At 44.4% G+C, this 16,849-nt stretch overlaps 1 protein-coding gene across 4 annotated transcripts in view; it reads right to left on the bottom strand.

Annotated features, from left to right (window-relative positions):
• bach2b (BTB and CNC homology 1, basic leucine zipper transcription factor 2b) overlaps window positions 1-16,849 on the bottom strand; it is a 101,098-nt gene that overhangs the window by 28,888 nt on the left and 55,361 nt on the right. The window contains exon 1 of one of the 4 annotated variants that reach the window (XM_053686574.1): window positions 12,658-13,818. The exons of 2 other annotated variants lie outside the window; for them this stretch is intronic. The gene's annotated coding sequence lies outside the window, so the exon portion shown is untranslated. One more of the 4 variants, XM_053686573.1, reaches the window with a different exon arrangement.

The raw sequence follows: 16,849 nt of genomic DNA, 5'->3' as shown, positions 1-16,849 counted from the left end.
AACGAGTGCGAGTGAGAGACAGAAGGAATAATGGAAAGGTGAGAAGAAGGGAAGAGCGGTGTCAAGAGGTAAAGACGGAGAAAGACAGAGAGAAGATGAGAAAAAAGAAAGATGTCGAACGAGCAAGAAAGAGGGAAGGATGAGAAAGAAAGGAAGGCAAAGAGGGGGAAAAAAAATGAAGAGAAAGACGGAAAGGAAGATGAAGAGAGCAGAGAGGAGGGGAATAAACGAGAGGCTGAGAATGATTAGAAATACGGAGCTGGGGAGAGAGAAGGAAGAATGGAAAAGGTGAGAAGAGGAGAGACAAACTAAAGAGCAAGTGCGAGGGAGACTAATAACGAGAGAAGGGTGAGAAAGAGGTGGGGGGAAAAAAGAGCAAAAAGGATGAGGCTGAGGAGATAAAAAACGGAGAGAGGAGAAATAAAAGAGACGTGGAGAACGATGAACAGTCAGAATGACTGAATAATGGAAAGGAGAGAAGAGGCGAGAGCGAGAAGGTGAGAAAAAACGAGAGAAAGAAGAGCACTCTCAAAACAAAGAGAAAGCGGGCGTAAAAAGGGAGACGGACGATGAGGGGGGCGGACGAGAAGGAGGATAAAAGAGAGAGACGCGGGAAAGACGGACAGAGAAAGAGAATAAAAGAAAAAAAAAGCGAGACAGAGAGAAGGGAGGATAAATGGAGATGAAGCAGGAGAGAGATAAAAGAGAGATGGAAGTAATCAGGAAGTGCAAGAGAAAGAGAGAGACTAGAGGCAAAGAAGGAGAGACAAATAAAAGAGATGTCAAGAATGATAAAGAACGAGAGAGAGAGAGAGCAGTAAATAGGGTTCAGGGTCAAAGTAGGTGAGAGAAAGAAAAAAGAACGACAGAGTGAAAGACGAGAGTGATAGAAAGTGGGGGGGGGGGGGGGTGAGGAAGAACAGGATAGGGGAATAAATGAGAAAGGGAATGAGAGATGGAATAAGGGAAAAGGTGAAAGAAGGGCAGTGTGAAGAGGTCAGTTTTGGTCGTCGAGGTGCTCTGGGCGTGGCTCATCAGCTGCCCCGCCCACAGCGCTACATATCTGAGAAAATCCCAGAAAGACTGAGGCTGCATTTTTTTTTTTTTTTTAATGCACCTGTAGGTGTCTCGCCTACAAAACCCAGCTGAGGTGAGCACGTCTTGAGCGGGTCGGAGGGTCAGCGCTGCCTAGCGCCTCACCATCCACGCCGTCACGCCGAGGACGAAAGCCGCGCCCGGGTCGTGAGCTCACGGAAACTCCAGAGCTGCAGAAATGGAACCGGAGACCCACAAGCCAGCCGTCTCCTCTCACACCGAGTCTAACCCGAAACCACAGATCTCAGAGATCGCGAGCTGCACCGTGTGAGCGTGTGTGAGCGTTGCGAGAGGTGCAGTATTGTGGTTATGACGAGGATAAAAAAAATTTAAAAAAAATAGGACAAACAAAAGCAGAAAGCGTTGCGGTGGCTGTGTTTGTAGCCGACTGCGTTTCTAGACAAACGCGCAGAAAAAGCTGACAGATAACAACCGTCGCACGTTTCTGCTGACTAACACACAGGGAAATACACAGCTCACTATCGCTCAGCAAATCCACACTAAGCTGGCTTTCCGGTCTAATGATGATATGATATCGTCATCCGGATGCTGAGAAATGAGACGGCTCACACCGTGCGATACGGCTCTCGGATGATGAGAATGGTACGGGTATACCGCAGTCGGATTATTCTTCTGGGCGTTTCAAAAAAATAAAGTTAGAGAGAGTTCTTTGCCATGAGGTGCCATGTTGGACTTCCAGTGACCAGTATGAGGGGGTGTGAGAGCGATGACACCAAATTTAACACACCTGAGACCTTGTAGCACTAACAAGTCACATGACACCGGGGAGGGAAAATGGCTAATCGGGCCCAATTTGGACATTTTCACTTAGGGGTGTACTCACTTTTGTTGCCAGCGGTTTAGACATTAACGGCAGTGTGTTGAGTTATTTTGAGGGGACGGCAAATTTACACTGTTACACAAGCTGTACACTCACTACTTTATATTGTAGCACAGTGTCATTTCTTCAGTGTCGTCACATTAAAAGATATCATCAAATATTTACAAACATGTGAGGGGTGTACTCACTTCTGTGAGATACTGGAGATATATATATATATATCGTCATACATAGACTTCAAGTATGATGACACGTAAGATGTCTTCAAAAAGATCATATAGGCCACGCCCAGTTTCCTAGCCGTTAGCAATACGTTCACAAGTTTCTCTACACAACAGCTGATCGGATCACCCGTCCTACACGCCCAGAAACTGCAACGCGTAGCTGTGTACGGTGTTCAGGTGTAGCATTTATTCATCGATCCCAAGTCAAATACAGTAGACGGATCGAGCAAAGGGGTCAATCCAGGGCCTTCTGGAATCCTAACCACTCAGCCACGGACCCAGAGAGACGCAGACGTTCCCACTTTAAAATAGCGGATCTGATTGGTCGATAGTCTTCTGTAATAGATTTATGGTTATACATAATACGTAATATATTAATACATCCACATGAACACATTTTTAAAAACAAACAAAAATAATAAATTGTGTGTAATTGTTGATATGGCGATTTAGCCCATTCTTTTTGGAACGAGTCTCCAGTGTCAGTGCTTTATTACAGTCTAGTTTTGAGGACGTTCTACGAAATATCTAGCTAGAGAAAAACGATGCGTTTTCAAATTTATCCGGATTAAAGAGGAATAAAACACTTTGCTATGTGCTTTCATAACACACTAGCACAATAACCCACTTCAGGGCGGTGACGGTAAATCCGCTAGGTGTTGGGCCGAATCCCACCACCCGATCGTATGAGTATTTTCCTACAACAGCACACACATATAATGCTTATGGACTTTTCTGCTGTTTATCTGAGTGAGAGAAGCTATCCTATCAGCAAAGCCATTAAACCACTGGTATTAAAATGCTGGTGTTCCCGAACCCTAACCCTAACCCTAGGGGTCATAGTTTGGCGATGTTAAAGAACGAATGAGGGAGTGGTTAAGTCACTGACAGTGCTAGCTGCTCATAAACACGGCTCCTCCACGCTTGTTTGTTTGAGCTTTTCGAGTCAGAACTAAATACGCGCACTGTATTGTCTGATCTCGGTCATTACGATGATGACACCGTTGAAGAATTCATCCTCCGCACGGACTGAGATGATGTTGCTGTGGCTACTTGTTCGTCCAGTCGCCTCCGGTTCTTGTTTATATGTTCCGTCGTGTTCCATTTTCCCCTTTTCGGTTTTCTCCCTCCGTCGTTTAAGACACATAATGACCTGTCTTCCAAGAATAACGTTTCCAGATGTGGTTGCAAGCTTCGTCTGAACCCAAACACAGCGTTTCGGCGTCGGAATGCGCTTTCCGTGCCGGAGCATTTCCGAGGAACACGAGGACAACGCACTCGCACACATACACTCGCCACAAATGACTGGTTTGGGGTTCGCGTTCCTGATCAGAAGTGCTGAGTGTCGCAAAGCTGTCTTTCTCGCTCCCTCCTCTCTCATCTCGTTTATTCCATCTTTCTCCTTCCATGCTTACCCGGAGCACCTTACTGCGGCGTTCCGCGTCTCCCGTCTCCCGCTCCGTTGGTGTTCTCGCGCATCTCAGGCCGCCGCGAGCAGGCGTGATCTTTTTTTTTCTTCTTAATGCTAATTAGCGTTAAGAGTGGGTTTCGCTTTTAAAAAATCTAGAGATGCGCGTGGGTTTCCACAGAGGGTCAACCAACACCTAAAGAACGTTTAAAACGCGAAAGGTTTTCTCCTCTTTCTCGTGTTCTCCTTTTAATAAGGGTTCCAAGCAGAACCCCCTTTTTTTTTTTTTTTTTTTTTTTTTAAAAAGAAAGTATATTACAGTATCTTTATATTATGAATAAACAACGTTCTAATAAATAATATATCTATGCTAACTTTATAGAAATCACTTTATATGCAAATAAAAAAAAAATAAAAAATCAAACCGTATATATTTCTATAACAACGTATGCACATTATATAATTCTACATAACCTAAAATGAGATGCAAATATAAATGCGTATAAAAGATTGCCTCATATGCCATTATAAGAGTATATACATATATTAATATAATTCTAACATGCACACGTTCATATTTTAAAACTTTTATTTTGACGGTTCTCGGTGTGGTCGTTAGCGCAGTCATGACCGAGTGTGAATTTTACCATGAAAATAGAGCGCGGCTGCACCCGTATCAGCTGTGACGTGAGTATGTTGTGAACAGACTGGATTGAATAGGTGTTGTTTTGCAGGAGCAGTTTAAATGCTCAGTGTGTGTGTGTGTGTGTGTGTGTGTTTGAAGGCCGAAGGTGCTGGAACTGAAACCGCACCCCCGTCTATTCCATTTGGGGCTTAAATCTCTTCCGACGAGCAGAACTGGCACCCGTAAGGAGCGCCGTGTCTCCTGAGGAGCGCGTGTGTGTGTGTGTGTGTGACAGAATGTTGATATGCTTCGCTATACAGCCCCCCTACCTCGACCGGGCCGCGAGTGTGACTGAGCAGAGAGATGCTGACAGAACAAAGCAAGCCAGTGCTTGCGCACGGCCCACGTGACCGACATCAAACGCATGTGCCATCACTTTTCACTCGACTCCCAACCCCCCATCAGGGGTGCCATGACAACAGCCTCCTTGGATAAGTCTCTCTGAGCACTTGCGTGTAGCCCTCCTGCGGTGTCTAGTGATGTGATCCGGCGTACACACAGCACCGGGCATCCTGCAGTTCTCCTGCCTCTGAAGCATCTTTAATGGCTCATCACTTTGCGCTTCACACACACACACACACACACACAGGCTAAAATGCTCACTCACTAATGGTAGCCTTTAAGCTTCTGCGGCTCACTGTGCGATTATAATGGACGTTTACGCGAGCCCGTGTCTCTATGCACACGGCTATTAGTTTACACACAATTTCCCTAAAACGTCCTGTTAAGTGAATGGGCCTGAAAGCGTTCTAATCACGATATATATCTCATACGCAATCCGTTTTTATCGCTTTAAAAACACGGAGTGTATAAAACAGTAGGTCTGTGATATTGGGTAACGTTATTTAGAGCACTGCAGTGTTTACTGTCTGGACACAATGTTTGTTTTGGATTTCACCTCGCTTCCCATTTCCAAACTCGCCTCAATACTGGTGCGTTCTCCTAAAGCGACCCATAACCTCAGCCGCCACTTTAAAACACACCGCTTTGCTTATTTACGACTATATTTATGAATGCGTCATGTGTGTGTGTGTGTGTGTGTGTGCTGTTTTGAAAGCTATTTCACTTAATCTGTGTCTAATTTACTGAAAAGAGCTACGGAGATAAAATCTATCAGGAGGGAGGCGGGGATTGTGATTTTTCATGGTTAGGTATCAGCGAAGGATTTACTTCATGTCAGACATTCTATTGGCGTAATAAGAAGGGATGGTCATGAGGCGACAGAGAAAGCACTCTCTCTCTCTCACACACACACACACACACACACACACACACACACACTGTGCCTGTCTTTTACACGTTTGAGGCAATGAACCTGTCCAGAGACAGTGCGAGTACATACACAGGTCAGTGCTTGAAATGTGAATGAGGCAGAGTGTAATGCTCAGCATGGCTTCTGTATTACGCAAGTCCTGCCCTTCAGTTTAAAAAAAAAAAGAAAAAAAAAAAAGGTCAGTCGTCTTGTTAGTGGAAAAAAGCTTGGCCTGTCAGATTCTTACACTGATGCACGGATATATAAGGGCGCTTTACATGCCTGTCCAGTAACTGGAGACCCCTGAAAAGAAAACCCGACTGTCATTGATGTCGTTTTCGTTAAATCCATGCTTAAACATCATCTTGTTGATCTGGTATATGGGTCTCTCGATAGAGTAGTATGTAGTAGCACGTAGTAGTCTGGTATGACTGAAAACAGTTTGCCGGGATCACGCCGCTCGAAGTGAGATTTGTTGCCGATCGCTCTAATCGTAGCTCGTCTCTTGCGCGTGTAGCGGCTACATTGTTATAAGATACAGAACTGAACTACACAATAGCTGCTAACGATGACGACCAAGCCAGCAAAGCTTGCGGTTCAGTCTCCGTGTTGGTGTGTGTACGATCAAGGTGGCGTAATGGTCACATGATAGGGGCTTGACGAATCGGGGAAGGATACGGCGCTGATCCAGAAGTCCCAATCGGGGGGGGGGGGGCGCGAATGTAGCCTTCGTTTTCAAAAGTCCTCGAGCGCGGAGTTTTCAAACTAAAACGTTTCCAAAAGTCTCCGTTTCCGAGGGTCGAAAACGCCGGAGTAGAGTAACGTAGACGTCAGGCGTAACCGTAGCAACAGTTAAACGCACGAGCGTAAACACGGCCTAAAATGACAGACATTACAGTTTATCGCTCTGGACACGTGTGCAGTCCTCGTGCCTTCCTGCAGCAGGACAATGCCATGTTCACGCAGGTGAGCAGGAACCCTAGGCGTCTTTCTTCTGGTGTTTTTCAGAGTCAGTAGAAAGGTCTCTTTAGTGTCTTAACTTATTGTAACTGTGACCGTAATCGCCTAGCGCCTGTAAACTGTTCCGTGTCTTAAAGGACTGTTCCACAGGTGCATGTGCAATAATTATTTATGGTCCATTGAACAAGCACGAAAAGCTGATTTGGATTTCACAAAATTATCTTTGAAACCCCAACTCATGAAAAAGGGACGTTTCTTTTTTTTTGAGTATACTGATTGCTATACTAGAAAAAAAATAATAACAGAGAACATTTGATGGAGACATTTAGAGTTCAATCGTGATACTATAGTCTTAATTACTTCATCTGTGGAGTCGCTGCTGGTTTTTTTCCGCCTTGTTTATTCATAATGTGCCGTAACCCCACCCGCAAACTGGTGATTAGACGTTTGGCGAAGACGTGGATGTTTTCGTTTTGTTTTTTTAAGTCAGAAGTTAGAAACCCGTAATTAGGGTAACTCTGACAAGATGTGAATGCGCTAGTTTTCAGGCAAGAACATTATAAAGTTGGAATATAAATTTAAACGCGTGAGCCGTAAAAAGCCAATCAATATCACCGGAAGGCCGTGAGCTCGAACGCCACCGTTCAGCCTCGAGTTGTTTACAGTAAAAGCTAGTGCCGGATGAATAAATGAAGTGAAGGGAGTATTATTTTATAAACAGATGACAAATCAAGCTAAAAAAGTCATTAATCAAGCCTCATTAAATGCAGAATGCTGAAACAGCATGCATGCATACATGCACATATACTGACTGGAGATTTTCTGTTCTTTCTGGAAGGTGCACACACAGGGACACGTCTCACAGGGACACGTCTCGTTTCGTGAGAGCGAAATCGCGGACAAATTACGGACATGAGATTCTCAGCAGGCTTTTCCTCCTCTTTTAATTTTGTGTGTGCTTTTATTAGTGCCACACTTTGAGCAAATAATACCCACGGAAGAAATTACAACCACGCATGTTTTGAGCTTGCTGTAAGACATCTTTAATTACACGGCAAATGAGTAACGAGGTTTTTTTTCTTCTTCTTCTTCTTCCCCTTCTCATTACTTACTAAGGTGACACTGGGACATTTATTGCTGCTTAAATTAGACTAATAATTGTAGAAACCAGCATGGGAGAGTTCAATCAGAGTTTCTCTGCAGGGCTGGACATATATATATATATTTATTTATTTATTCATTTTCATATGATTCATTTCCATGTGATTCATTTTCATGTGATTCATTTTCATGTGATTCATATTCATGCGATTCATTTACATGCGATTCATTTTCATATGATTCATTTACTGATTCGCTTCTCTTTAAATCCAGTTTTAGACTGTGATATTACAAAGGTCTTTCCAGATTATTACTTCCCACACTGTATGAGATAACCCCAGTAAAACTGCCTGAATTCTATAATATAATTTGTTCACCATGTTAGGTTTAAATCCTCTGTGCTGGACATATATGTGAAGATATAATATTAATACTGTGATATTATTTATTTACTTATTTAGCTTTTATTTTTTAATTTTTTTTTTTTTTTTTTTTACAAACTCTGATGAGCGCTTAATATTTCGTACTGAATCTTCAAAACCGTTAAAATGTTACGATTACGAATAACAAGACTTTTATTTTGAATTGCTTTTATATGCTTTTCAGTGCACAATAATTTTATTACACGAAAAGATTTGCTTTTCTTTTTTTTTTTTTTTAAAGCAACACTACTGTTTTGCTGGCTGTTTATTAGCAAACCTTTATGCTGTGATGTGATGTGCTATTTTTGCTGTTTCATTCCAGTTTTACAATAGCAATAGCAACAACTGAGCTGAGTTACATCCATAGCTATCAATCAAATCCCTGAGTACTACGATGATTGTGGTCATTGCATGGTCTAATGAACAACATGAATCTTTACAGCAATAATGCTGAAAGTAAAAACAACTCTCTGGACATCTTCCAGGTTTCCGGATAACTCTCCTATAGCTAACCAGCCCTTTGCCGGGGGGAAATCACGAGACGTGTTTCAGGGTGTAATGAATCTGAGGAAATGATGCTCAGCACTAATTACAGCTACAAAATTCACTTTAGTGAGAAGTGAACTCGTCGTGGCTGTTTTAATCTTTCCATTGTTTTGCTTTCTTATGCCGCTTTGCCACCCACACGCCAAACCAGTGCTCTCGTTTTCTTAAAGGTCAGGAGAGATTACAAGGTCAGGGACAAGAAAATGGAAATTTTGTTTAAAAAAAAAAAAAAAAAAAAAGCTTTGACATTTGTTCCCTGCAAACATTTTTCCCTCACAGCTTTTTTCTGACTGAAGCCAGAGTGTCGATCAACAGTACACAACAATAAACCCACTCAAAGACTAATCAAAGCTTCATTAAACTGGCCAGGCATTATGACAGTATATTCATAAACAATCATTAAAGCCCTGCTGAAGCAGCGTCTTGGCAGGCCGAGCACCGGTGCTGACTCAAATGAGAGCGAGAGAGAGAGAGAATATTATTCACCTTAATGGCTACATTTTTTTTCCGCAGCGCTGTTGTCAATGGACAGCTGCTGCTGTTTCAGAATCAGTCAGCATGCCAAGTACAGTGATTTCTGCTTAGAAGGTTCAGACCTGGATTAAATAAATGGCAAAGAGCCAGCTGTGACTTTAGTAAGCGTGTGAAGTCAAGCGCCGTGTTTGCGGCAAGTGATGAACAGCTGTGGTTCTGTAGCTGAAGCCATGCGACATTGTGGGTCAAAAAATCCACCACAGCAAATAAGCACTTGTCCTGATATATACTGCCTGCAGTGAAAAGCACAGAAGCAAAATAGCTTGTGTTTGTTTATAACAAACAGACGGACAGAGTTTTATATATATATATAGATAGATAGATAGATAGATAGACAGATAGATAGACAGATGTCAGATATACTGACATACAGATATACAGACAGGCAGAAAGATAGACAGACAGGTATATAGCTAGACAGCTAGATAGATAGATAGATAGACAGATCAGTCACACAGACACATGGATGCATGCATAGAGACAGACACAGACAGACAGTTCTAAACAGACAGATAGACAGATATAGAGTCAGACAGATGGATGGATGGATGGATGGATGGACAGACAAAAAAACAGAGACAGACCAATGGAAAGTTACACAGACAGTCTTGCAGACAGACACACAGACAGACAGACAGCGCAATATATATATATATATATATATAGATAGATAGATAGATAGATAGATAGATCAGTCAGATAGACTGACATAAAGATATACAGACAGGCAGAAAAATAGATAGACAGGTATATAGATAGACATATCAGTTACACAGACAGACTGATGCATGCATAGAGACAGACAGACAGACAGTACTAAACAGACAGATAGACAGATATAGAGTCAGACAGATGGATGGTGGACAGACAAAGAAACAGAGACAGACCAATGGAAAGTTACACAGACAGTCTTACAGACAGACAGACAGCCAGACAGACAGAGCAACAGATAGATAGATAGATAGATAGATAGATAAGTCAGATTGACATACAGATACAGACAGGTAGAAAGATAGACAGACAGGTATATAGCTAGACAGTAAGATAGATAGACAGATCAGTCAGACAGACAGACTGATGCATAAATAGAGACAGACAGACATAGAGTACTAAACAGGCAGATAGACAGATATAGAGTCAGACAGATGGATGGTGGACAGACAAAGAAACAGAGACAGACCAACAGAATAGACAGGACTGCAGACCGCCAGATAGATAGATAGATAGATAGATAGACAGACAGACAGACATCTTGTTTGATGTAGCTGTGTGGATGGTTTCTTATGACATCACCTAGACCACTATAACAGTAATGCATTAATCATACCGTCACATAGTACATATATAAATGTTTATTTTTCTATGGAGAGACTATGCCAAAAAGGGAAGTGAGAGTAAGAAATAGAGTGGCAGTGAGAAAAAAAAGAAGAAGAAGAAGAAGGAGGAGGAGGAACTCACTTGATTGAATTTCTTATTTCACATTTCACCGGGACTTTCCAGGTTGGCCATAGAATCAGCCGATGATGTCAGTGTTTAGGTTATCTACACGGCGCTCAGCGTCGCCACTCTGATTTAGCGCTTTATGATTCTGTTTCGTGCTCAAGAAGCAGCCCTCTCAAGCTCGTGTGGGTGTTCCTCAGATCCTCAGCTGATTGCGTCATGGTGTTGATCAGCGGGTGATGTATATCGTTCTCTTGATCCTTCCTGTGTGCTGAATGCGCAACCAGCTGAGTGTACGCCAACTGAAAAGAGCTCATCAGCTCAAAACCCCAGACGATTTTTCACGATAGTCGACCACAAGTGCGTAAATGGGATCTCTGATCAAAAAAAAAAAGCCACTGTTTTGACCTTATTCTGAGATGACTAGGTACTGTCAAAATTAGTGCACACTATAATAAGGCAATAAGGCTGAGCTCCGGATACATTCTACCGATCCATCGGATATACGTTCAGTCGTCGCGGGCCTCGTGTTAGGGATGGCAAGTATGCAGCAGATGGCTATTTTTAGCGGAGGATGTGACGGTGAGTTCTTGAGAATTAGCTTGACAGGATGTAGTGGTTCAGCGGTCAGTGTCCTACCCGACTGACTGGAGGTTTGCGATATTATATCTAAGAACTACCAGCGAAACAGATCCGTAATCTTTAGGTGAGACGCGCGGCGATAAAGTCACCTGCTCTAGAAGAAGACGTGACGTCCGGCTCATTTTGAAACTCCAAGCTGATGTTCTTGCAGCGACTTGAAGAGATCTGAACTTACACGAGTCAAGTCAGTGAGGTCAGTACGGTCGAAATTTGAATTCTGCCCGAACTAAAGCGAAGAACAAGGAGTCTGTTAACGCCTTCGCTCTTGATCCAAGGCGTTAGCTCGAAACAAGTCCCGAGCCCCTTCCTGGGGTGAAAATCAATCAGATCGTCTGCCTGCTCGACTGTGGATGGGATGAGCAAGCACCACTTCTCCTGAGACGATCAAATATTCATCGGCGGAGCTTCATTTGCCCTCGGTTGCCTGTGCGTGCCATATCGAAACTACGCGATTAATAGAAGCGGACTGAATTGTTCTACGAATCGGCTCTCCTTACACGTTCCTGTGCGGTTACTGGTCAGACAAAGAAACTGGATATCACAAAGGAAGACAAATACCATAAATACTGGTTTGACTGCGTATGACTAGAAGAAGACGAGCGGTGTGAAGACAGACAGACGGATATGTACATATATACCTAGACGGACACTGATACAGAATCAGACAGACACACTAACAGACGTACTCAAGGAACAGAAATTAAGAGATACATGGATATACAGACACAGATAGACGTACTAATGGAAAGACAGACAGATCTAGAGTCAGGTGGACTGTTAGACAGACAGACAGATAGACAGATGACGGGATGGACAGACACATGGGATGGATTTAGATAGTTAGGTAGATAGATGGGATGGACGGATGAACAGACAGACACTTCCTGGCAGGCAGACAGACAGACAGACAGAAAGTTAGACGAACCCCAACCACAAACAGCATCCACTGCAGCGCCTTCAAATCAGAGTTGTGTGTGACCGAGTACAAAATATGCGGTCATCAAACACACTGTCTGTAAATACACACACAGGATTAGTCACTAGGAAAGACCTCAGCGTCTGCACTTCGTCTCGACGGACACGGCGTATCCGAGCCAAACGCGCGAGCACTTCTCCACTCTACACGGACCAAGTGTGCCGGTTGCACGGTCTTAAAAAGATGCATTTTTAAAAAGGTAAACAATATATTCGAGTACGGCTAGAAACATATCATCTCGTTCGATTCGTCACCTGCGACTGACAGACGGTACGGTATCCCGACATGGTACAGACCGTGATGACGTGTCGCGAAAGTCGCACGTTGAGAATTTGACGTAACACAGCATTATGCAAAAGAAGAGAAAAGAAAAAGATTCTAGGTCTCAGTCGACGGCGCAGCGCGGCGACGGACGCGTCTTCGACGTGCACGCACACACATACACACATCACACAGCACAAGGCCACTTCCTTTGTTAGCTTCATAACCATGCAGACACACAGGTAGACAGACAGAGAGATGTGCGGTTACCTCGGAAAGTTACACATGCACTCCGGTTAAAGCATTGGCTTCTGGGAAAGCTGAGACATTCCAGATGTGAGTGAGAAAAAAGTCCATGCTGCCCCTTTAATCAAGCCGAGCAGAAGAGTGCACACTAAAGCTCCTACAGAGAATGATGAAAAGCCTGCTGGTGTCACAGTGTGTGTCGTGTGTGTCGTGTGTGTGTGTGTGTGTTGTGTGGTGGGGAAGAAGGCAAGTTGGCCCCAGGATGGTTAAAAGCAGCTCGGGTGAATCATGACTTCCCACATTTGTAGGTCAGAAAGCAGCATGACTCATACGCTGGGCTTACATGGTAACAGTCAGAACATGTGACGCACACACACACACACACACACACACACACACACACCACACATCCTTATCAGTGGAGCTATCTTTTGAACACTAGTGATAGTGGAGCAAGCAGGTGTACATCAAGTAGCATCGATGATTCACAAGTTCACGGCCTGAGCTCTCGTGTGCCACGGGTTTCCGGAAGGTTTCACGGTTTCCTCTTACCATCTAGAAACATCCCGGTAGATGGGTCGGAGACTCTAAACTGCCCCTGAGTGTGTGAAAGGTGTCCCGTGATGGGTCCAGGATCCTACCCGGGACGTATTCGCAGGATCCACCAGGATAGGCTCTGGATCCACAACGACCCTGACCCTGACCCAGATGAAAGTTCTTACTCGAGACTGAATGAATGAATTTAGAAGTTCCGGTTCTGACCAGACATATATGGGTTCAACTCTCAGGACTTCCAGAACCATTGATCAAGACCCTTCATTCACGACTGTCCGGGTATACGCCTGGATTAGGTTTGATTTGAGTTAAAGTAAGTCAGAGTTGTGGTAGATCAGGAGCCTATGTAGCCTATACTAGTCCCACTCTGGATGGGACACGAGTCCATCACGTGGATAAACACGTTCACACCTAGGGACTATCCCACACATTTTCGGGACGTGAGACCGGAGACCCCAGTGAACCAGAGACTACGGCGCTACGGGGTAGTATCACTACCGAGCGCCAAATACGAATGTAAAAATTCATCACTGATTTCCGTTTATGCCACAAAAGCGGAACAGTTCCCTCCCAGCGGTTTCTTCCCTTTTTTCTTTCTTTTTTCTCACCAAAATGGGATTCTGTGGAATTTCATCTTTGTCTTCGTGGATGATCCGAGGCTTGGGGGTTGTCAATCGCTAAGGATCTGTAAAGCCCCCAGAGACATAGCTGGATTTTGGGCTTTATAAAAAAGACAGCGAGAGAGAGAGAGAGAGAGAGAGAGAGAGAGAGACAGAGAGAGAGAGAGAGAGAGAGAGAGAGAGAGGGAGAGAGAGAGAGAGAGGGAGAGAGAGGGAGAGAGAGAGAGAGAGAGACAGAGAGAGAGAGGGAGAGAGAGAGACAGAGAGAGAGAGAGAGAGAGAGAGAGAGAGAGAGAGAGAGAGGGAGAGAGAGGCAGAGAGAGAGAGGGAGAGAGAGAGACAGAGACAGAGAGAGAGAGAGAGAGGGAGAGAGAGAGGCAGAGAGAGAGAGACAGAGAGACAGAGAGAGAGAGCGAGAGAGAGAGGGAGAGAGAGAGGCAGAGAGAGAGACACAGAGAGAGAGAGGCAGAGAGAGAGAGAGAGAGAGAGAGAGAGAGAGAGAGAGGCAGAGAGAGAGAGGCAGAGAGAGAGAGAGAGGCAGAGAGAGAGAGGCAGAGAGAGAGAGAGAGAGAGAGGCAGAGAGAGAGAGAGAGAGGCAGACAGAGAGAGACAGAGAGAGAGAGAGAGGCAGAGAGAGAGAGAGAGAGAGAGGGAGAGAGGCAGACAGAGAGAGAGAGAGAGAGAGAGAGAGGGAAAGAGAGAGAGACAAAAAGGGAGAGAGAGAGAGAGAGACAGAGAGAGAGAGAGAAAGAGAGAGAGAGAGAGAATCTTAGCTGGATCTCTTGGGTCTGCAGATCCACACACACACACACACACACACACACACACACACACACACACACACACACACACACACACAGGCTGGAATGTTTAACCACTATAGACTCATTCTAAGACCACACAGGCCACTGTTTTAACTACGTGACCCATCAGTCACGGCACTGATTGACTGACTCCTCGACTGGCCGATTTATTGAAATCTCAGGCGAATCCAAACAGAAGTTGGAGCGAGAGAAGAAAAACCCCAGAACCCAACACGCATTCTTCTCACGCTTGGGTTCCTGAACTGCTGTTACTGCTCTTAAACAATTCTTGCCTTAAGGCTGAGCATTCAGGAAGCAGTCTAATCTGGTCTTCAAAACCAGCAGCAATCAACAAAGCTAATCCTTACCGTGAGCAGGGGTTTTTTCCGCCTCTCCAGCAAAAACACACACACACACACACACACACACACACACACAAACACACAAGGATACCTGCATACAACATATAATAGCAACATTTTCCCTTTCAAGAAATGTTCAAACCCGAGGACTCGGCTAGGGCAAAGAGAGGAGCAGTGATTGACGTGTCTGAGGCGTGCACTTGCACTTGCACGGCTCTTGCGTGCATTACAACCACGACGCATTTCGGGCATGCAGAGAATCTAACGTGGATGGATGCATGAAAAAGTAATAAGATTTTCCTGCATATACAACGCAAACCTCAAACCCCAGCACAGGAAACACAGACTGATGGAAAATCTCCCCATAGGAAAGAAGTGACACATAAAACCGCCTACAAGTACACGCCCACGCCTCTGTGTGTGTGTGTGTGTGTGTGTGTGTGTGTGTGTGAGAGCATGACTGTGTGCAGCAGAACATAAAAATATGAAAGTGAAGAATTGTTTTCTTAGCTGCAGGCCTGAAAACAAGCACGAATCGCTCGCTAATCATTAGCCCGTACGAACCGCGGAGACGTGTATCCCAACCTTGCTGGATTCTCAAATCGGATTGGTCGGGACCTGTGGAATGTGAGGACGTTATCGTTTCTATGGTGACGAGTCGTCGACAGGGAGAACGCGCCGCGTAAACCGACTCAGCGAAACGCGCGTACTCGCGCGAGTGTAGCGTCGGGACAGCGGTTGAGAGTCTAGTGACGAAAAGGGTGCGAGTTCAAATCCCATAATTATCAGATAAGACAAAGCCGGTGATCTCTTATCATTTCTTACGCTGAAACCCTCAGCTTTGTGCACGAATACGAGCACCGCACCTTAATAATCACGTCTGGAATGCGGTGTCTGGCGAGGGCTTGGTGTATCTCCGTTTAATCCTTTTAATCCTTCTGGAAAGAAGTGATGAGTCAAATATCAAAGATTTTTTTTTTTCCCCGTTGCGGTAAAGCCAGTGCTAGTGAAACCTTGTTTAATATGTCTGAAGAGCGTCGTTATCTGATAGCGAGGCAAACAAGACAGCACGGCTGCGTCCCAAACCGCGTCCTTGCCCGAGAAATACACGTATATCAGCTACTATATAGACGGTAAGGACGCGGTTTGGGACGCAGCACACGGCTTCAAGCAGTCGTCTGTTTGCACGTACAGCGCGTAAACGTAAAGTAAACGTAGTCACTTTCCATAAGACACAATCAAATGAACAAGTTCAAAAGTTTACACACCCTCGATTCTCAATACTGTTGCCTCGGATGATCAACGACATGATGTTCTGTGAGAGTTCCTCACGAGTCCCTTTGTTTGTCCTGAGCGGTTAAACCGCCCACTGTTCTTCAGAAAAATCCTCCAGGTCCGGCACATTCTTTACTTTTCCAGCATCTTCTGCACGTTTGACCCCTTTTCCCTTATCACACCGAGGACGACCGAGGGACCCGTACACTATTAAACCATTACAAAAAGTGCAAACGTTCCCTGATGCACAAGAAGGCGACACGACACCTTACGAGCCGGGGGGGGGTGTAAACTTTTGAACAGGACGATCGGTGTAAATCGTTATTATTTTGTTTAAAGATCTTATTTTGTTCCATTTTGTACCGCCCTTCAGAAGCCACATGTTTCCCAGAAGGCAAAATAATAACAATTGATACTTATGACCTCAAAAAAAAAAGAAAAAAAAGAAAAAAGGTCGCCGATCCTTAATATGATGAATATAATTAGGCCAAGTTCCCCCCCCATAACGAAACTACACCTTTGGCTCGTGGACTCAAGATTTTTGGACTCTACGCCATATAGAAAGGCTTTGCGAGTGTGAGTGGTAGTGTGAGTGCCTCCG

The sequence above is a fragment of the Ictalurus punctatus genome, chromosome 2 (genome assembly GCF_001660625.3).
Source record: "Ictalurus punctatus breed USDA103 chromosome 2, Coco_2.0, whole genome shotgun sequence".
NCBI lineage: Eukaryota > Metazoa > Chordata > Actinopteri > Siluriformes > Ictaluridae > Ictalurus > Ictalurus punctatus.
The sequence above is the reverse complement of the archived record's forward strand: the minus strand, read 5'-3'. Positions and strand labels throughout refer to the sequence as shown.